General features: G+C 45.4%; 1 protein-coding gene and 1 long non-coding RNA gene across 3 annotated transcripts in view; both read left to right on the top strand.

Moving 5' to 3' along the window:
- Positions 1-558, top strand: part of LOC129634103 (uncharacterized) — a 41,496-nt gene extending 40,938 nt beyond the window's left edge. The window contains exon 8 of the long non-coding RNA XR_008705423.1: positions 428-558. This is a non-coding gene — a long non-coding RNA (uncharacterized LOC129634103). The remainder of the gene's footprint in view (positions 1-427) is intronic.
- SLCO3A1 (solute carrier organic anion transporter family member 3A1) overlaps positions 1-22,686 on the top strand; it is a 370,800-nt gene that overhangs the window by 41,919 nt on the left and 306,195 nt on the right. The gene's annotated exons all lie outside the window — the stretch shown is intronic.

The following is a 22,686-nucleotide window of genomic DNA, read 5'->3' as shown; positions in this document are numbered from 1 at the left end:
AACCTCTCTGAGTCTATCCTCCTGTATCTTCTTTAAAAAATATTTTATCTATTTTAAAAATGTATCTGGCCGTGCTGGGTCTTAGTTGCAGGTGGCACGTGGGATCTTCAGTTACAGCATGCATGATCTCTTAGTTGCGGCAGGAAAACTGTTAGTTGCAACATGTGAACTCTTAATCACGGCATGTGGGATCTAGTTCCCCGACCAGGGATTGAACCCAGACCCTCTGCATTGAGAGCATGGAGTCCTAGCCGCTAGACCAGGGAAGTCCCTCCTTCTGTGTCTTGATATTGAATTTAATGATACCTATGCCACACAGCTCATGCCAGGATTTAATGATGGGATCTTTGTGGAGAGCGCCTTGCCCAGGCCTTGGCACGCTGTGTGCCCTCCATAGGTAATGAACTCTCTTCCCCTTTCCTCGTAGGATTCCAGCTGAGAGAAGACAAGGCCATATCAAGTTCTAGACACGCAGCTTTGCTGTCTTTACCACTGTCTGCAGGGATCTGTGCTTGGTTGGTTTCGAATACTTTTAAACAAAAGTAAAAGAGCTTTAATTATGCCCTTGTTTGTGGTTTGGTTTGGTTGCCTCATTAAAAGATTCGAGAATACTGCCTGCCCTCTGGCTTCTGCAAAGTGCAGGCCTGGCAGGAAGTCAGGAATGGTAAGTCGGTCCTTTCTGGTGAAGCTCCCAAGTTCTTCTGGCTCAGAGACGGGGCTGGCCGTGTCGTCTGGGCGGGGTGTGGCTCAGGGCACCCCTCCTGAGTCCATGTTTGCTCCGGCATCACCCCTGCAGTGGGTGTGTCTTTGGCCTTTATAGCTACACTCGCTGTTGCTCTTCGCTTCCCGTTCCCTCAATTTCAGTTGCAGTCTTCCTCTTAATACAGATGACAGACATCACTCGGATTCATACCGAGCAGACGGCAGGGGTGTTTAGAGTGACTTTGTGGTCACATTGCCTGGATTCCAGTCCATTTCATACCAGATGGTCTTAGATATAAGGAACCTCAGTGTCCTTATCTGCAGACTGGAATAGTGGTAGCACTAATCTTACAGGACTGTATGAGGATTAACCTATGAAAAGTAGTTAACGCAGATCCTGTCCCATAAGTAAAAATTGCCTATATTAATATTAGTAATGGGCTTCCCTGGTGACTCAGTGGTAAAGAACCCATCTGCCAATGCAGGAGATGTAGGAGATTTGGCTTTGATCCCTGGGTCGGGAAGATCCCCTGGAAGAGGAAATGGCAATCCACTCCAGTGTTCTTGCCTGCACAATCCCATGGACAGAGGACCCTGGTGGGCCATAGTCCATAGGGTCACACAGAGTTGGACACGACTGAAGCAACTTAGCCTGCACATACAGCCTCCCAGCAGGCACAGAGTTCTCCTAGTGGCTCAGCCTGGGACTTTACTCTTCTCTGTGTGGCTTGGACCATTCTGATTCTCACTGTGCCTCTTAAAGCAAAGGTGTTCAAGATGTTATATCTACCTTTTTACTTCTTCAAGCCAAGAGACTAAGTAGACTCCCCAGGAGATCCTGTCTGCTCTCCATCCTTTGCTGCTGCTGTTCAGTAGCTCAGTCATGTCTGACTCTTTGTGACCCCATGGACTGTAGTCCACCAGGCTCCTCCGTCCATGGGATTCTCCAGGCAAGAATACTGGAGTAGGCTGCCATTTCCTTCTTCAGCGGATCTTCCCAACCCAGGGATCAAACTCCTGCTTTGGCAGGCAGATTCTTTACCTCTGAGCCACCAGGGAAGCCCCCTCCATCCTTTAGCAGGAACCAAATAAACACTCTGACAAGCACCAGCCCCAAAGGCAAATGTGTTACCCTTCTCTTTTGGTTACTTTCTAGCACTCTGGTCTGGGCAGCCTTTCCTCTCCCTCTAGCTAGCCACTGGGGCTTGCTTACCTTTTTTTTTGCTGCACCAGGAAGCATTTGACACCTTAGTTCCCTGACCAGGAATTGAACCTCCTCCCCGCTCAGTGGAAGCTCAGAGTCTTCAACCACTGGACCACCAAGGAAGTTCCCAGGTCTGACCTTTGAGAAAGACCTCTCTGCTGTCCTGACCCATGCAGGCTCCAGTTCTGTCCTGGATGGACGGGCATGGCTCCCAGGAATGAGGAATGGAGGCCTGAAAGCCTTGCTGGGTGTGAACTTCCCATTCATTTTAAATCACCTCTTTCTCCATTTTTATTTTTATAACAATATCACAACAATGGCTGCTCTGTGTGTGCATTCTGTCAAAAAAAGAATTGTGAAAAGGTGAAAAGCATGTCCCTCATGTAATTATAGACTGAACCTGAGTCAAATATTATACTTACTCATTAATGAGAGAACCACTAAATCGGTAAACAGAGAACATTGGAAGAAGTAGGTGTTCGTAGGCATTTTGGGGGAAAAAAGTAAAAGGATAGAAGAGAATGATTAGGTAAGTGTGGGGAGAACGGTGAGGTACCATTCAGATCAGCCCTGAGGTACCCCAGCTTCTGGGAGTGCTGCCAACAAAAAGCCTCTCTGTCAGCTCCCCTCAGAGTGCAGGGGAGAGAAGCTTTCCCCATCTTCTCTTTCAGGTCCTGTGGGTGGTGGTTCTAATGATTACCTTAACATAAAACAGGTTCACAGGAAGAAAAGCAGATTTAACTTTGTATGAACGGGAGCTCACAGAAAATATGAGACTCCAGGAAGCGACCAAAGTAAGGGCTTCCCTGGTGGCTCAGTGAATAGGAATCCGCCTGCCAATGCAGGAGACACGGGTTCAATCCCTGGTCTGGGAGGATCCCACATGCTGAGGAGCAACTAAGCCCGGGGAACCACAGCTACTAAGCTCTCACACGTAGAGCCTGGGAGCTACAGTCACTGAGCGCACATGCTGCAGGGACTGAAGCCAGGGTGCCCTAGAGCCTGCGCTCACAAGGAGAGAAGTCACCACAATGAGAAGCCCGCTCACCGTAAGGAAGTGTAGCCCCCACTCACCGCAACCAGAGAAAAACCCATGCAGCAATGAAGACCCAGCAGAGCCAAATATAAATAAGTAAATACAATTATTCTTTAAAAAAGGAAGTGACTAAGGCAGCTTTTTTACCTTTTAAACAAAGAGACAATACACTTTGAAGAATTAACAAGACAGAGGGATCTGGACTTGGGGTGGTAAAGTAGTGAAAAAGTAATGGGGCTTGTTGACACAGCCTTCTCAGCCTTGAATTCCCTATCTCTGGTGATAAGGATGTCTCTCTCGTCTGTTACGGGGAGGGTGCCTTTCATGTGGGAGGCTTATATCCTCCGTTTAGAGAGACAGAGAATATCTTTGTTTTTTGCCAGAGCTGTTCCATAAATAACTTTAACTCAAAATAATCAATATGCCTAAATGTGGTGTATTTGGGGCAGCCTGCCCAGAACCCCATCAAGGGGATGCCTGATGACAGTCCCCTGGCCTGCTGGGCACCCCACGTCCGATCCATCTCTGGGTGTAAAGGCCAGACCTCTCACTCGCTGCTTGCATCTCTCCAGGCTTATCCTGTCTTCAGAACTGCCCACAGGGCCAGCTGAGGCTTCTATTGTGACCACATCCTAGTTCACTTTTTCTGTCTACCCAGAAATCTTCAAGCTAACAAGTAGCTTCACAGTGTCCACGCCCTTAATATATGTTGTTGTTCAGTCACTAAGTTGTGCCCAGCTCTTTACTGTCCCATGGACTGCAGCATGCCAGACTTCCCTGTCCTTCACTATCTGCTGGGGTTTGCTCAAAGTCATGTCCATCGTGTCGGTGATGCCATCCAACCATCTCATCCTCTGTCATCCCCTTCTCCTCCTACCCTCAATCTTTCCCAGCATCAGGGTCTTTTCCAGTGAGTCGGTTCGTCACATCAGGTGGCCAAAGTATGGGAATTTCAGCTTCACCATCAATCCTTTCAATGAATATTCAGGGTTGATTTCCTTTAGGATTGACTGGTTTGATCTTGCCATCCAAGGGACTCTTAAAGGTCTTCTCCCCTTTCAAACCACAGTTTGAAAGCCTAAAATATTTGCTGTTGACCTTATTTATGGTCAATAGCAAAATCAGACCCAGATATATTCCTCTAGATACCAGGGTTTGGCCGATCTGTAGAGTCAGACCGCAAATATTTCAGGCTTCGCAGGCCCCCTGTCTCTGGTGCTCTCACAACTCTTCAGCTTTGCCCTGGGAGCAGGAAAGCAATCACGAAGACTAAGCAAAGGGCTGTGTTCCAGCAACACTACTTACAAAAACAGGTGGAGGGCAGGATCTGGCCCACGCACCAGAGTGCCGACCCCTGCCCTAGAGAGTTAAGTCATCCTTGGGCAAGTCTGGTAAACAGTGCCGTACTGTGAAAGGACAAGCTACTGCCATCTTTGCTCCGCTTGATGCTTGTAGGATGTAATGTCTTTTTATTTATTTGCCTATTTTTGGCTGCACCGGGTCTCCGTTGCTGTGCGAGGGCTTCTCTATTTGTGGTGAAGCGGAGCTCCTCCTTGTTGTGGTGCCTGAGCTTCTCGTTGTGGTGGCTTCTCTTGCTGCGGAGCACAAGCTCTAGGGCATGAGCGCTTCAGTAGTGCAGGGCGTGCGCTCAGCGGTGGCGGCGCATGGGCCCTAGAGCACGGACTCAATAGCTGTGGCGCACAGGCTTAGCTGCTCCTTGGCATGTGGACTCTTCCCAGACCGGGGATCAAACCCATGTCCCCTGCACTGGCAGATGATTCTTAAGCACTGGCCCACCCGGAAAGTCCAGGATGTAATTTCTAAAGCCTACAACTGCCTACAAAGTGCTCGTCTCAACCATTTCACAAATGAGGTACCAGGATTGGTGGGGAGTCTCCATGGTCTTAGTATTTAGGTAGCTGATAGTCTGAAAGTGAGCTTGGTGGATCTAGCCCTGAGCCAGCCCTGCCCCCTTGGACCAGCCTCCTTCAGTCCTGGGAAGTCCTCCTTTTCATTCAGTCACGGGAAGCAGAGGTTTGAGTGACTCTTGGAGGAAAGCACCCCAAAATAGAGCTGACCACAGGTTCACAGAGCCCAGAGGTATCTGAAGAGGCCGTGCCCAGCATCCCACTCTGCAGGTGTGCTGGGCTTGGCCCAGAGTAGGTGGGTTTCCCTGTGAGTAAGGCAGTTTGAGTGCTGAGAGCCCTTATCCATTAGCGTGTTAAAGGCGTGCCCCTGCACCGTGTTTCCTGGACCTCGTTCCTCTGAAATCAGGAGGAGGCAGCGATAGCTTACACATGGGGGCAGGGGTCTTACCTGGCCATGCCCCACGCTGCCTGTGACGTCGACAAAGCCCCAAGGCTCTGTTAGCATCACTGAGAAATGCGCAGGGTCTCACCTCCAGCTGTGCCTTCACCAAAGTCCATTCAACAGGGCTTGGATTCAAATTCTGACTCCTCACCAGCTATGTGACCATACGCCACTTTTTAAAATCTCTCTGTACTCTTCAATATGAAAATGAAATGAATGTATCTATGTAAAGCTTGTAGAATAATACTTGTAACATCGTAAGCACTATGAAAGTATTTTCTGTTATATTTTTATTATTATTGTTATTATCTTTAAGTGCTGTTATCTTTAGCACTTAGTATGGTATTTTGCTAGTAATTGTTGTGGTTTAGTTGTTCAGTCCTGTCCAACTCTTTGCAACCCCATGGACTGCAGCATGCCAGGCTTCCCTGTCCTTCACCATCTCCCGAGGTTTGCTGAAACTCATCTCCATTGAGTTGGTGATGCCATCCAACCATCTCATCCTCTGTCGTCCCCTTTTCCTCCTGCTTGCAATCTTTCCCAGCATCAGGGTCTTTTCCAGTGAGTCAGCTCTTCTCATCTGTCTCATCAGTCTTCTCATCAAGCCAAAGTCTTGGAGCTTCAGCTTTAGCGTTGGTCCTTCCAGTGAATATTCAGGGTTGATTTCCTTTAGGACTGACTGGCTTGATACCCTTACTGCCCAAGGGACTCCCAAGAGTCTTCTCCAGTATAGGGGCTCAGTAAGTGTCATTCAATACATAAATGAGCCATGTAATCAATTAGATTCATGTTCAGTCTAGAGCACTGCTCTCCAGTAGAGCTCCATGTGATGGGAGCATGCTTAACTCCATGCTGTCCAGTAGGACATCCACTGGCCACATTTGCATAATGAGTACTTGACATGCATGTATTGTGACTGAGGAACTGCATTTTCAATTTTATTCAATCTTAATTTAAACTTCTAGCCACATGAGCCTGGCCAATGGCTACCATGTTGGACAGCACAGCCCTCTGTACAGTCTAGTGTTCAGAGATTGTGTTTCAGTGTTTTTGGCATTTTTCAGATATCTGCAGCTGATTCCCATGTAGCCAGAATTGAGAACCACAGGACTAGAACACTTAGGCCAGTACTTCTCATCCAGCCCCACATATCCATCAAGAAATAAATTCAAGAAGTCAACATTAAGCTCCCATTGTATGCTAGTTACTCTTCTGGGCACTAGCAATCAGCAAAGAGAGAGCTAGATCTTGGCTATCCAAGGATTTGTGTACTAGTGGAAGAGGAGATAAAATAAAGGCACAAATAAACAGGCCAGTTTTGTGTTTTTTTTTTTAATCACTGGGTAAGACTGGAAAGAGTTTGCACTAGCTCTCTCAGTAGGATTTTGTAGAACTGTACATGAATCTACGATGATCTTTGATGTTAATTGACCAAGGTTGGATGTTCTGGTGATTTGGGCCGGTTGTTGTTGCTCAGTCGCTCAGTCGTGTCTGATTCTTTGTGAACCCATGGACAGCAGCATGCCAGGTTTCCCTGTCCTTCACTATCTCCTGGAGCTTGCTCAAACTCACGTTCATTGAGTTGATGATGCCATCCAACCATCTCATCCTCTGTCACCCCCTTCTCCTTCAGACAAGGTGCTTGAGTGCAATCAGGACAAAGAGGGTGTTGCAATGGTGACTGGCTTAGAGGGAATTGTGGTGCTTGTTTAAGGAAAGCCTCTGTCAGAAGGGAACACCTGAGCTGAGACCTGCGTGGTGAGAAGGAGTGAGCCTTGTCATGATCTGAGGTCAGAGGATTCCAGCAGAGGGAGAAGCAAATGGTCTTGAGATTGGGGTTGCGCTTGGCCTATTTGCAAAACAGGAGGAAGGCCAGTGTGATGGGAATGGTGAACACAAAAGACTGTGAACACTAGTGAGCTTGGAGAGGAGGGGAGGGTGGAGTTTTTCAGGACCGCGTGGGCCAGGGTCCTGAGTTAGGATTTTGCTCTAAGTGCTGTGGGGAACTGTAGGACCACCCTGAGCAAGCCTCCTGGACTCAGTGTCTCTTATCTCAGTTGTCATGCTGTGCATGCGTGATGGGGAGGGGCGTGGTGATGTGTGGTAGCTCAGGGGAGGGCATACTGGTGCCAGGGCACTGACAGTGGCTGTGCAGATGGAAGGGTCAACAGACAGATATCTACCCAGGCAGAGCCAACAGAACATACTGCTGGGTGGATTGGATCTTGAGGGTTACAGAGTTTTTATATGACTTTCTCCCCAAATATACCTACTTCCCAGGTGGCTCAGTGGTAAAGAATCCACCTGCCAATGCAGGAGACCCAGATTTGATCCCTAGGTTGGGAAGATCCCCTAAAGAAGGGAATGGAAACCCACTCCTGTATTCCTGCCTGGGAAATCCCATGGACGGAGGAGACTGGTAGGCTACAGTCCATGGGGTTGCAAAAGAGTCAGACATGACTTAGCGACTAAACAACAACAACAACTCCAAATATACCTATACAGGGAGCCTGGGTATCTGGTATTCCCTCTAAGTTCACCTTCCTTTCCTCTTCCTTCAGGAGACTGCTAAGATGTGTGATGCCCAGAAGTGTAGGTTAGGGGATTATAAAGCAGGCAGCCTGAGGCAATGTTCTCTGACTTTAAAGTGCACATCATCTGGGGATCTTCTTAAAAGGCAGAGCCTGACTTTGTTGGTCTGGAGTGTTGGTCTGAGCTTTTGCATTTCTAAAAACCTCCCCCATGCTGCCAGGACCACCTGTGCTTGAGCCCCACTTTACCTAGGGAGAGCTAGCTGACTTCCTGCTACACAAGGGCATGAAACTGAGACCCTCCAGAGCCTATGAGTCTTTGGAGCAGGTTGCAGGTGCCTGGGAAGTTCTCACGAGAATCACGCAGGAGTCCATTCTTCTAGATCCACAGGAGCGTCTTGGACTTGTGGTCATGAGCCCTCTCTAGAGACCCAAGGAATCTGCTTAGTGCTTAGAGGAACCACGGGCCCCTTTGTTTGTCCTTTGGGAACCAAATTGCTCAACAATTATTTCACAGCCTGCAGCAGTGCAGGCGCACTTTCAAATCCAATCTCCAGAACTACATTTGAGGAGGTATATATTTTACATGAAAAAGAAGCCTTTAAAGCAAAATGACCTGTGGGCAAGAAGGCCTGGGACTCTCTTGTGTTGCGTGTTATTAACACAATGCTTTTAACTGGATGTCTGGGTGGGAGAAATGAGACTTGATTGCAGGAGATATTAACAATGAAATGATCAGTTTGAACTGAGAGGGAAGTTTGACTCCGAAGTGATGCCTGCGGCTCCGGATCCGTTTCTTAACGGAAAGGGAAAAGAAAGTGTCAAGAAGTTTAATCTGATACATTTCACTGAAGAGCATCCCTATAAGTGAAACCTATTACCAGGCTGCAGGATATAGGGCTGTTTTGAAATGAATGTACTTACTCCCTTGTAGAAGGGACTAGTTCAACCATATTGATCATCCGGGGAGGATTGAATGTTTTATTGAGGCAGGGTTTCATATGGAAGCTTTTTGTAAATGAAGTTAACATTTGATGACTGGGAGAAAATTACTATGACTTGCCATCTGGTTCCTCAGCCAATACCATTGATTCATGGTGCTTGTAGTGGTTCTTAATAATCTGTCCCATTTCATATTGTATGAGATATTGAAGCTATTTTCCTAATTCCTCCAGTCTAAACATTTAGGGTTATTGCACCAAGCTTCCACTCCAGCTTTCTTTGATTGAATTTTTTTGAATTCTCGAGTACTGTCACATTTATCATTATAGGCTATTACATGATCACATGGTAGTTTGCATTTTTATTATGTTCTTCACTTCTAAAAATATTGGAGAAGGAAATGGCAACCCACTCCAGTATTCTTGCCTGGAGAATCCCATGGACGGAGGAGCTTGGTGGGCTACAGTCCACGGGTCGCAAAGAGTCGGACACAACTTCACTTTCACTTTCACTTCTACTATATTCAGATCTTCCCTGTGGAACCCACAAAGATTTTTTTTTTTTTTTTTAACTAGGTGGGGGGAGGACATTGAACTATCTCAACTCACGTCACTCAAAATGATCAATATCCTTTCTCATTTCTGAGTGAGAAGCTATTCAGTAAAGCCCCTTCCTCTGTGTGTGGGTTTGCCCCCATTTCCAGTGTTTTTCCTGTTTATTTCCCTTTTCTTTCTGGAATTACTGCTTACCCCAGAGATAGCTGTTTAGAAGGAAGGGTCAGGCATAGTCTGAGAGAGTCCTTCATGAAATGTCTTCGGTTCATAATAGAGTCCTAGAATTACGGCAGCAGCTTTTTCTGTGTTTGTAAAACTGTTGCCAGCATAAACATATGCATCTCTCACCTCTGCAAGGGCTTCCCAGGTGGCGCTAGTGGTAAAGAACCCTCCTGCCAATGCAGGAGACATAAGAGACGTGGGTTTGATCCCTGGGTCAGAAAGATCCCCCGGAGAAGGGAATGACAACCCACTCCAGTATTCTTGCTTGGAGAGTCCCATAGACAGAGGAGCCTGGTAGGCTACAGTCTATAGAGTCTCACAGAGTTGGACATGACTGAGCAACTGAGCTTGTGCACGTCTCTGTGAACCAGCATGTTGCTTCCTGGGTGGGGAGTCAGAGTGATGGCCCGGATGATCACAAAGCACCCTTATCTGCCAATAACATAAAAGTCAAATACATGGCATGGCCACAGTTACTCTTCAGGGGTAGAACTCTAGGCAGAAGTGGGGCCTTCCTGGTGGCGCAGTGGATAGGAATCTGCCTGCCAGTGCATGGGACACGGGTTTGATCCCTGTTCCTGGAAGATTCCCCCATACCGTGGAGCAACTAAGCACATACCACAACTACTGAGCCTGTGCTCTGGAGCCCAGAAGTTGCAACTATTGAGCCCGTGTGTTGCAACTGCTGAAGCCCTCGAATCTAGAGCCCCTGTTCCACCAGAAAGAGTAGCCCAATGAGCAGAGGAAGCCCGCACCAAGCAACAAAGACCCAGAACCCCCAAAATAAAAATAAACAAATAAAAAAATTTTAAGTGGTGCATGGCGCTGCTGCTTCTGGAGGGACACTCTTCCCATGGTGAATGAAGGTGTCTGTCATCCTGATATGCTGTATCTTGTACGAGAATGGTCAGAACTGTCTTTAGAGAAGTCTCTGTGATGCCAGCTATGGTTCTGCCAGGAGATATCATAGCCTCAGGAGCCAAACAGTCCTGGGTGGAAATCCTGCCTCTGCCACTTTCTAGCTGTATGGTCTTAGGAAAAATAGGTAACTGTTTGATCCTTAGTCTCCTCTGGAAAATAGAAGCCTGCCTTCTTGGCCACTGGAGAGTTGTAAGAATTTACAATAACTTTCTACTCCACTGTGTGCCACTGTGTCTGTATTAGCTGTTGCTTTCAAAATGAACCAAGCATATTAAGAAGTTGGACGGGACTGCTCATCTTTTATCCTGGGTTTTACTTTCTTTGTGTTGTTCTAAGTAACCTCAGTCATGTCTGACTCTGCGACACTGTGGACTGTAGCCTGCCAGGCTCCTCTGTCCATGGGATTCTCCAGGCAAGAATACTGGAGTGGGTTGCCATTTCTTTCTCCAGGGGATCTTCCTGACCCAGGGATTGAACCCGCATCTCTTATGTCTCTTGCATTGGCAGGCAGATTCTTTACCACTAGCGCCACCTGGGAAGCCCCTTTTCATTGTTTGAAAGTGAAAGTGAAAGTGAACTCGCTCAGTCGTGTCCGACTCTTTGCGACCTCATGGACTGTATCCCGCCAGGCTCCTCTGTCCAGGGGATTCTCCAGGCAAGAATACTGGAGTAGGTTGCATCACCATAAACAATCAACAGCCTTCAACTGGACTGTTTCTTTCCTCCTGGCTCTTTAGACTCTGTTGCAAGCAGTTTTCACTGCTGATGCAAATGCTGAGACTGTCATCTTGATAAAGCCTGTCTCCCTGGATACCAGTGGCTGAGTGGATGTTTTTGTTCCCATGTGCCAAGCTGAATCTACCCTGCAGCCCAGGCTCTGGTGGCAGGGCGCTCAGGGCAGTGTCAGAACTGGATGTCCAGCACCTGCGATGGCAAGGCCATCTCCTCTGTTTTCTTACCCGTCGAGGCATCCTGCAGTGGTTGATATGTCAGCTGCGGGAGCTTTTTAAACAGCTGGGCAAAGCCAGGTGCATCTGAAGGCACGAGAGTCTTCGCTCTAGGCACACACAGTTTTCTGTGTTGGAATGGAATGAGAGGCAGAAAGCACATGCTCGTGGTTTATTTCCAGTGTTCTTGGGTTGCATGCAGGTGTCTCTTTCAACACATCTTATTTTCTAAGCATGAAGTCAGAGGGAGACAATGTGACCCAGTTAACATGACAGGGCTCCCGTGTGTCCCGGGGGAGGCATCCACTGACCATCCATCACACACACAGCTCCCCGTGTAAGAACAGGGCTCCGACCCTGGGTCAAGAGTGCACGTAGCAGCATACTCGCAGCTCTCTGGTCTCAAGTGAGACAACAGCCACTTCCTTACCAACTGCTGGCTGTACTGCCTGTGTATTGCTCCACTGGAGAGGCAATGCCTCTGTTCTAGAAAGTGGAGATTGCAGTCTTCACAGAATGCCTTTTCTTGTACATTTCATAACGTTTCTAATACCATCTTAGATCTGCTTGTCTCTGTGGTTTCCCAAAACAATAGGTCTCTCCCAGCCTCTAGATTTCATGAGACACAAAACATCTCATTTCCATAATTGTTCTCCTTTTGAGTCCTGGCTCTATTATTCTCTGCCTGCCCCCCGCCCCCCGCCCAGAACCATTTGGGTCTCTTCTCAAAGGGCCAAGAAGGCTGTACTCACTTGCTCATTTCCAACTGATCTGGAAAAAATCCGCTAAAGGAATTTGACATTTCAATCCACAAGCACTTAGCATTATTCTCAGGGAGTTGGGGTCTTCTTCTCCATGCCTTCATCATGAGACCACCAGCCCATGCATACTCGTTGAGAGTGATAACACCTGGGTGTGTTTGTGTGTGTGTGCACACGCTTAGTCGCTCAGTCATGTCCAGCTCTTTGTGACCTCATGGACGGTAGCCTACCAGGCTCCTCTGTACATGAGATTTCCCAGGCAAAAGTATTGGAGTGGGTTGCCATTTTCCTTCTCTGGAGGCTCTTCCCAACCCAAGGATCAAACTGTCATCTCTGGTGTCTCCTACTTTGGCAGGTGGATTCTTTACCACTGAGCCACCTGGTAATCCCAGTACCACCCCTGCTGCTGCTCCGGCTGCTGCTAAGTCGCTTCACTCGTTTCTGACTCTGTGCAACCCCACACCCCTAGTGGAAGGAAAATTGCATCTTGTGGGTGGGGGAGGGGCACAAAGATTGGATTGTTCTTTTTCTGTATAAACCATAAATGGATACACAGCATATAAGCAGACGTATAGGATGTCTATCAAAATATCACGTGGGCCCAATTAGGAAGAAAGGTCTAAAAAGGTTCTTGGGTGTGTAATAATGAAAGAAGGTTGAAAACTGCTGCTCTAAAACTTTCTCTTGATGCCTCCTATTCCCGCTCACAGTCGGTATTGCTTAAAAGGAGACCCCTTGCTCTCCACTTGGGGTGAAGACATCGCCAGTGCAGTTCTGGAAGGAAGGAAAAGCTAGTGTGTTTCCAGCTGAATATTTGTTCATAACTCTTTACGGGAAAGTCAAGCCCGAGTTTTAAAAATAGCACCCCTAATGTACCCTTTTAGAATCTTCTGGAACTCTGGACATCACCTGGGTGATGGTTAAATAGTCACACCAACACAAGTTCCACAACTACCGATTTAAGAGAAGGAGAGAAAGTGGCTTAGATTGGAAGCTGACCCAGGTCCAGAAAACAGAATTGTTCCATAGGCCTCCTGCTTATCACCTCTGCTCACCTCTGTGCCTGGCAAACTCAATGGCACAGCCTAATTCAGCTTCTGTACATGGGTACTGAATTGAATCTTGGACACTGAGTTTTGGTCACTATCAATAAAAAAAAGAATAGCTTTATTGCTTTGCTAGGTAGAAGCTTTATTGCTTTGGCCTAGGAAGAAGGCCACAGTGGGCTAATGTCCTCAAAGTTGTGTGTCTCAACCTGCAGGGGGAGGTGAGAAGTTTTATAGTAATCGTAGTGAAAAGTTTTTCAGAGGGCACGATCAGCTTGTGGACATTCTTCTGATGGGTTGCTGGTAAGGTAAGGGGGAGTCCGCACCATCACCTTCTGGTTCCAACCAGCCTGGGGCTCGCATGCCTACAGGCAGCGCACATTACCTTCTCCCACCTGGTGGGGGTTTTAGTTCTGCAGAATATCCCTTGAGGAGGAATCAGGACCCTGCCACAAGGCTGCACTGCGGTGTCTTGACTGTTACTCCCTCATCTCCCCATCATCTGCCTTTCCCTGATTAGCGCATGTTTGAACCTGTCCTTTGGAGCCCAGGGAAGGTCTTGAAGGCTGAGTGAAGCCTATTGACTACAAACAAGAAATGAGGGACACGGAAACCCTTTTGTGGACAGGAGCTCCACGGGGTCCTGCTCAGTTTTGATGCCATAGTTCACCAAACACACTCCAGCCCTTTACTTCCTTGAATTTGTAAGGAAGGCTCTCTCCACTCAGATTTCCCTTTCTTTCATCTTGATCTATCAACCTTCTACTGGGTCTATAAGACCTAGCTCCAAAGATTTCTCTTGCAGGAAGTCTTTCATGAACCCCCCTATCCACCCCTATTTTCTTACTGCACTACTCCACATTCTGCCTTACATTTTGGTTATTTGCACACATTGTCTTATTTTTCTATTTTATTGAGTTATAATTAATATACCACAAAATCCATCCATTCTAAGTATACAATTCAGAGATCTTTTAGTAGGTTTCTAACATTGTGCAACCAACCCCACAGTCCAGTTTTAAAACATGTCTGTCACTCCAAGAAGCTTGCTCATGGCTACTTGCAGTCTGGTTTCACCCCAGCCCCAGCCCCAGACACCTGCTTTAGTTCTCTGTAGGTTGGGCTTTTCTGGATGTTCCATGTAAATGGAATCAGTTCAGTTCAGTCACTCAGTCATGTAGTAAATGGAATAGTACAATATATAATCTTTTTCTTCTGGCTTCTTTCAATTAACATAATCTTTTCAAGGCTAATTTATGTTGTAGCATGTTTTGGTAGTTCCATTTTGTTGTTGAACACTATTCCCTGAAATTATAATTTACTGTCTATTAGATAGGAGATCAGTCCTGGGTGTTCATTGGAAGGACTGATGCTAAAGCTGAAACTCCAGTACTTTGGCCACCTCATGCAAAGAGTTGACTCATTGGAAAAGACCCTGATGCTGGGAGGGATTGGGGGCAGGAGGAGAAGGGGACGACAGAGGATGCGATGGCTGGATGGCATCACCACGTGATGGACATGAGTCTGAGTGAACTCCGAGAGTTGGTGATGGACAGGGAGCCCTGGTGTACTGCGATTCATGGGGTCACAAAGAGTCAGACACGACAGAGCAACTGAACTGAACTGAACTGAGGTAAACTTGATTGGATTAGTATTGTATTTATGGATATACCACATTTCGTTTATTTATTAACCATTGGTTATCATTTGGATTGTTTTCAGCTTGGGATTATTATAAATAATGCTATTTGCAATCTTTAGTGATACAGTGGATGTTGGCAATTTGATCTCTGGTTCCTCTGCCTTTTCTAAAACCAGCTTGAACATCTGGAAGTTCATGGTTCATGTATTGCTGAAGCCTGGCTTGAAGAATTTTGAGCATGACTTTACTAGCGTGTGAGATGAGTGCAATTGTGCGGTAGTTTGAGCATTCTTTGGCATTGCCTTTCTTTGGGATTGGAATGAAAACTGACCTTTTCCAGTCCTGTGGCCACTGCTGAGTTTTCCAAATTTGCTGGCATATTGAGTTTAGCACTTTCACAGCATCATCTTTTAGGGTTTGAAATAGCTCAACTGGAATTCCATCACCTCCACTAGCTTTGTTCATAGTGATGCTTCCTAAGGCCCACCTGATTTCACATTCCAGGATGTCTGGCTCTAGGTGAGTGATCACACCATCTGGGTCATGACAGTCTTTTTTGTACAGTTCTTCTGTGTATTCTTGCCACCTCTTATTAATGTTTTGCTTCTGTTAGGTCCATACCATTTCTGTCCTTTATCGAGCCCATCTTTGCATGAAATGTTCCCTTGGTATCTCTAATTTTCTTGAAGAGATCTCTAGTCTTTCCCATTCTATTGTTTTCCTCTATTTCTTTGCATTGGTCACTGAGGAAGGCTTTCTTATCTCTCCTTGCTATTCTTTGGAACTCTGCATTCAGATGCTTATATCTTTCCTTTTCTCCTTTGCTTTTCACTTCTCTTCTTTTCCTCCAGTCCAGCATTTCTCATGATGTACTCTGCATATAAGTTAAATAGACAGGGTGACAATATACAGCCTTGATGAACAGTGAACTCTGGGAGTTGGTGATGTACAGGGAGGCCTGGCGTGCTGTGATTCATGGGGTAACAAAGAGTCAGACACGACTGAGCAACTGATCTGATCTGATCTGATCTGATCTCTTCTTTTCACAGCTGTTTGTAAGGCCTCCCCATACAGCCATTTTGCTTTTTTGCATTTCTTTTCTTGGGGATGGTCTTGATAACTGTCTCCTGTACAATGTAACAAACCTCTGTCCATAGTTCATCAGGCACTCTATCAGATCTAGTCCCTTAAATCTATTTCTCACTTCCACTGTATAGTCATAAGGGATTTGATTTAGGTCATACCTGAATGGTCTAGTGGTTTTCCCCACTTGCTTCAATTTAAGCCTGAATTTGGCAATAAGGAGTTCACGATCTGAGCCACAGTCAGCTCCTGGTCTTGTTTTTGCTGACTATATAGAGTTTCTCCATCTTTGGCTGCAAAGAATATAATCAATCTGGTTTTGGTGTTGACCATCTGGTGATGTCCATGTGTAGAGTCTTCTCTTGTGTTGTTGGAAGAGGGTTTTGCTATGACCAGTGCGTTCTTTTGGTAAACTCTATTAGCCTTTGCCCTGCTTAATTCTGTACTCCAAGGCCAAATTTGCCTATTACTCCAGGTGTTTCTTGACTTCCTACTTTTGCATTCCAGTCCCCTATAATGAAAAGGACGTCTTTTTTTTGGGTGTTTGTTCTAAAAGGTCTTGTAGGTCTTCATAGAACCATTCGACTTCAGCTTCTTCAGCATTACTTGTCAGGGCATAGACTTGGATTACTGTGATATTGAATGGTTTGCCTTGGACACAAACAGAGATCATTCTGTCATTTTTGAGATTGCATCCAAGTACTGTATTTCAGACTCTTTTGTTGACTATGATGGCTACTCTATTTCCTCTAAGGGATTCCTGCCCACAGTAGAGATATAATGGTCATCTGAGTTAAATCCACCCATTCCAGTCCATCTTAGTTTGCTGATTCCTAGAATGTCGACGTTCACTCTTGCCATCTCCTGTTTGACCAATTCCAATTTTCCTTGATTCATGAACCTAACATTCCAGGTTCCTATGCAATATTGCTCTTTACAGCATAGGACCTCGCTTCTATCACCAGTCACATCCAAAATTGGTTGTTGTTTTTGCTTTGGCTCCATCCCTTCATTTTTTCTGGAGTTATTTCTCCACTAATCTCCAGTAGCATATTGGGCACCTACCATTCTGGGGAGTTCCTCTTTCAGTATCCTATCTTTTTGCCTTTTCGTACTGTTCGTGGGATTCTTAAGGCAAGAATACTGAAGTGGTTTGCCATTCCCTTCCCCAGTGGACCACATTCTGTCAGACCTCTCCACCATGACCCATCTGTCCTGGGTGGCCCCACACGGCATGGCTTAGTTTCATTGACTTAGACAAGGCTGTGTTCCATGTGATCAGATTGGCTAGTTGTCTGTGATTGTGGTTTCAGTCTGTCTGCCCTCTGATGCCCTCTCTCAGCACCTACTGTCTTACTTGGGTTTCTCTTACCTTGAACCTGGGATATCTCTTCACGGCTGCTCCAGCAAAGCACAGCTGCTTCTCCTTACCTTGGACATGGGGTATCTCCTCACATCCGCCCCTCCTGACCGTGGACGTGGGGTATCTCCTCTCAGCCTCCACTCCTGACCTTGGATGTAGGGTAGCTCCTCTTGGCCACTGCTCCTGACCTTGGAGATAGTATTGTAGTGTGTATTTGTTAATCCCAAACTCCTAGTTTACCCTTTCCCCACCTTTTCCCTTCGGTAACCATAAGTTTGTTTTCTATGTCTACGAGTCTATTTCTCTTTTGTGTATAAATTCATTTATATATATATATATTTTTTTTAGATTTCACATATGAGTGACATCATATGGTATTTGTCTTCCTCTGTCTTCACTTAGTACAATAACCTCTAGGTCCGTCCATGATGCACAGATGGCATTGTTTTGCTATTGTCTGTGGCTGAGTAATATTCCATTGTATGTACGTACCCCATTTTCCTTACCCGTTCTTCCGTTGATGGACGTTTAGGTGGTTTCTGTGTCGTGACTACTGCAAACAGCGCTGCGCTGAACTGCACTGAAAGCGCTGCATGCGCCTTTCTGAATTACGGTGTTCTCAGGGTGTATGCCCAGGAGTAGAATTGCTGGGTCATATGGTAGCTCTCATCTTAGTTTTTTAAAGAACCTCCATACTGTTCTCTCTAGTGGCTGTACCAGTTTACATGCATGTGGTAAATTTATATACAACTTTTTAAGAAACCACCCAGTTGTTTTCAAAGTGACTCTAGGCATTTCATCCGTTCACGCCTATCAGACTCATACAGAGGTTTCCAGTTTCTCCATGTCCTTGTTAATGCTTCATATTGTCTGTATATTTTTTATTACACCCATTCTAGTGGGCGAGTAGTGGTACTTTATGATTTTCATTTGCATTTCCCTAAAAACTAAAGATGTTGAGCATCTTTTGAAATGCTTATTAGGCATTTGTATTGGTGGAATGTCTGTTTAAATTGCCTATTTTTAAAATTGGGTAGTCTGTCATTTATTGTTAAGTGGTAGCATTGGTAGACGGAGAAGGCAATGGCAACCCACTCCAGTGTTCTTGCCTGGAAACTCCCATGGATGGAGGAGACTGGTGGGCTGCCGTCTACGGGGTCGCACGTGTCAGAGTTAGACACGACTGAAGTGACTTAGCAGCAGCTTAGCAGCAGCATTGGTAGAAAGTGTTGTTCAGATCTCTGTTCTTAACTGATTTTCTTTCTAGTTGTCTTATCAGTTATTAAGAGGGATATTAAGGTCTGTATCTATTATCATTGAATTGTTCATTTCTCCTTTCATTTGTCAATTTCTGCTTCATTTCTTTTGGGGGTGTCTTTTAGTTTGATGTCATTAGGTTTACATCTACCATTTTGTAATTTGTTTTATATCTCATATCTTTTTGGTTTCTTTCATCTTTATTGCCTTCTTCTGTGTTAAATAGTTAAGCTTTATTTTAATGCCTTCTCGCCTTATGTTTTGAGTTATTTTCCTAGCGATTGCATCTACAATATGCATCTTAAGTTGTCACAGTCTACTTCAGATCAGTACTAAGTTAATTCCTATAAAATATGGAAGCTTCGCTCCCATGCAGCTTGGTTTCTTCCTCCTCATTTGTGCCACTGCCATACACATGTTACATCTGTATTTGTTGTAAATTAAACATGACATTTATTGTTCAATGTATCTTATACCTCTTATTATTTATTTTCTTAATATTTGAGTATCATCAAATGGGAGAACACTCCTAGCACTCTTTTTTAAATTTTTTTCATATTTTCTTCATATAAATTGTATACCTCTGCTTATTTATTTGTTTATTTGGGTCCATGCTAGGTCTTCATTGTTGTGCATTGGGCTTTCTCTAGTTGTAGCCAGTGGGGGCTGTTTTTCGTTGTGCTGTGTGGGCTTCTCTCTGGGTGGCTTCTCTTGTGGCAAAACGCAGACTCCAGGTGCATGGGCTTCAGTAGTCTGGGCACACGGGCTCAGTAGCTGAGAGTAGACTCTCAGACTCTAGAGCGCAGGCTCAGTAGTTGCGGCACATGGGCTTAGTTGCTCTGTGGCATGTGAATCTTCTTGGATCAGGGATCAAACCTGTGTCCCCTGCATTGGGGTGGATTCTTATCCACTGTACCACCAGGGAAGTCCACAATAAGGAAAAATAGATAGCCTTTTGTGTTTACCCACATATTTAATTTCCTGATACTCTTTCTTAGTGTACACATTTGCGTTACTCTATGGTGTAATTTCCTTTCCACCTGAAGGAATTCCTTTAGTATTCCTTGCAAGGAAGATCTGCTAGCAATGAATTCTTCCAGTCTTGTTTATCTCAGAATATCTTTATTTTGCCTTCAGTTTCAAATGATAGTTTTGTTGGTCATGGGATCTGTGATTGATAGTTTCTTCTTTAAGTTCTTTAAATATGCTGTTCCACTGCTTTCTGTCTTAACTTGTTGCCAATGAAAAGTCAGCTCTTAATCTTATTGAACATCCCTTGTATGTGATGAGTTTTTTTTTTTTTCCTCCTTACTTCTTTGAAGGTCATCTGTTGTTTTTTTTTGCCTTTTAGTAAGTGAACAGGTTATAATGCGTCTGGGCATAGATCTCTTTGCTATTACCCTGCTTGGGATGTGCTGAGCTTCTTAAACACATAGATTTATTTTTTTTTAGTAAATTTTGGATATTTTAGCCTTTATTTTTTTCAAATACTTTTTCTGCCCTTTTTATCTCTTCTTACATTATGGGACTTCCATTATATGTATATTCGTATACTTGCTGGTTCCCCATAGGTCTCTGAGCTTCTGTTCATTTTTCTTCTCAGTTCTTCAGATTGATACTATATTAATTAATCTTCCAGTTCACTGATTATTTCTTCTGACATCTCACATCAGATATTGAGCCTCTCTAGTGAAATTTTAATTTCAGTCATGTTTTTCAACTGCAAAATTTTCATTGTTTCTTCTTGTTGTTATAACAACTGTGTCTTTATTCAGATTCTCCATTCATTGGGTTATTATGATACTGTTATTAAAATTTTAAACATGGGTTTCTTTAGTGTTTTAAAGATTTATATTAGGTGCTCGGAGTCTTTGTTATGTCCAACAGTGAGGAACCACTTTGCCTCAACTTATGTCGATTACGTTTTTCCCCTGAGAAAGGAAAGACTATGCTTTCCTGGTTGTTTTTTTTTTTCTTTTTTATGACTCTTAATGTTTTATGAAAAATTGAGTGTATTAGATAATATATTCTCTCGGAGAAGGCAATGGCACCCCACTCCGGTACTCTTGCCTGGAAAATCCCATGGCTGCAGTCCATGGGATCACTGAGGGTCGGATACGGCTGAGCATCTTCACTTTCACTTTTCACTTTCATGCATTGGACAAGGGACTGGCAACCCACTCCAGTGTTCTTGCCTGGAGAATCCCAGGGACGGGGGAGCCTGGTGGGCTGCCGTCTATGGGGTCACACAGAGTCGGACACGACTGAAGTGACTTAGCAGCAGCGGTAGATAATATATTCTAGCAACTCTGGATTCAGTTTTCTGTGCACACCCTCACTCTCCAAGTGAGATTTGTTTGTTATCGCTGTTTAATTACGTACCTAGACCAAATCTGTGGAATCTGTCTCTCTTGTGGATGGTCACGGATATCTTGGCTCTGTTTTTGGTTTTTAATTCTTGTGTGTGTATGTGTATGTCTCCTGTTTTAAATTCTTATTTTATTTTTAAGTCTTTCTTCCTAGGAGTCACCTCTGTGTCTGCATAGTCAATGGTTGGTCATTTCAGATGCCTCAAGCACTACGCTGTTTTAAGGCAGCTTTTCGTCTTCCCAGCCTTTACTTTCCTCTGGGCCCTCTGGCCTCTCCTTCACCTGTGCACACAGCCTCGCAGGCAGGAGTGAGGAGAGAAAGTGGATCCTCTCTGCTCTCTTCTCCACTTGTGTGTGGCCTTTCAGTCAACCAGAGATCTGCAGGGGCTCATCCAGGCAGGACTGTATGGTTGGTCTTCCCGTTAATTTTCTGTCTAGTCAGCCAGTCTGTTGCTGGGCCCAGCCAGCATCAGGCCCCCAGTGTAGCTGAAGTGGACTCTCCTGTCCATTTGCCGCTGGGATTGTTATTCTTACTTACAGCACCATGGGATGTGGGTTTTCGCATCCACTGCAAATCCAGTGGACTCCCTCCAACCACACGGCTGCTGGTTTGCAAGGCCAGTCCACCTGGTAGAACCCCTTGGTCAACGGGAGGGGCATGGGAGCCAGGGAGGGAACCCAGACCCCCACTGTTCTTACCAGAGGTTTGGAAGTTCTTGAAGAAATGCTCCTCAATTTGTTACATGTTTTAGTCAGTTTCTAGAGTCTTGAAACAGTTGTTTTTGATCATTTTATCTGGCTTGAGCATTGTTCTTTGAGGAGAGGATTTTAAAGTTTAATTGGAGGATAATTGCTTTATAATGTTGTGTTTTTGCTGTACAAAAAGTGAATCAGTTATATGTGTACCTACATTCCCTCTCTCTTGAGCCTCCTTCCCAGCCTCCCCCTTATCCCACCCCTCGGGGGCATCACAGAGCACCGGGCTGACTCCCTGAGGTTTTCAGCAGCTCCCTACTAGCTGTCTATTTTACACACACGGTGGGCTGCCGTCTATGGGGTCGCATAGAGTCGGACACGACTGAAGCGACTTAGCAGCAGCAGCAGTGTACATATGTCGGTGCTACTGTCTCGATTCATCCCACACTGGAAAGGGATTTTATTAAGCTGCTCACACTGCTATTCTCACCCCCATTATCTTTTCCCATCTTTTAGAGAGGAAAAACCACGTGGCAGAAAAATCTTGCCTTGGTTAAAGGCATGCAGCCTGACACCAGACCTCGTGGGCTTTAATTAGCCCTGACCCTTTCTGCCTGAAAGAACATGGGCCAATTACTTAACCTCTGGGCCCCTGCCTCCTTAACCATAAAGTGGGGATAATACTAGTACCTGCCTAATGGGATTATTGTGAGAATGAAGTGGGTTAATACACAGAGTGGTAGGAGCAGTGCCGGCTGCACCGTAGTGCTATAAAATGTTAGCTTGTGTTATTTCAGGGAGGGTTGGGACTTACCTAGGACTTCAGTTCCCATATCCTTGGCCTAGTACCTTGCCCACAATCTGTCCCTCTCACCCACAGATCATCTTCATTAAGTGATGCTTGAAGTGTGGAGGAAGTGAGGGCAACTCTCAGAGAAACCACAGGCGTGAGGAGGAAAGACTGCGGGGGACCCGAGGAACAGATGGCTCTGTGCCTTGTTGAGGCCAAATGCTGTTCAGTCTTTGTCTTGGGCTCATGGGTATTTTTCTTCCCAGCGCCAGGAACTGCCTGAAATGTCCAAGTGCTACCCATGTACTGT

The sequence above is a fragment of the Bubalus kerabau genome, chromosome 19 (genome assembly GCF_029407905.1).
Source record: "Bubalus kerabau isolate K-KA32 ecotype Philippines breed swamp buffalo chromosome 19, PCC_UOA_SB_1v2, whole genome shotgun sequence".
NCBI classification, from domain to species: Eukaryota; Metazoa; Chordata; class Mammalia; order Artiodactyla; family Bovidae; genus Bubalus; species Bubalus kerabau.
The sequence above is the reverse complement of the archived record's forward strand: the minus strand, read 5'-3'. Positions and strand labels throughout refer to the sequence as shown.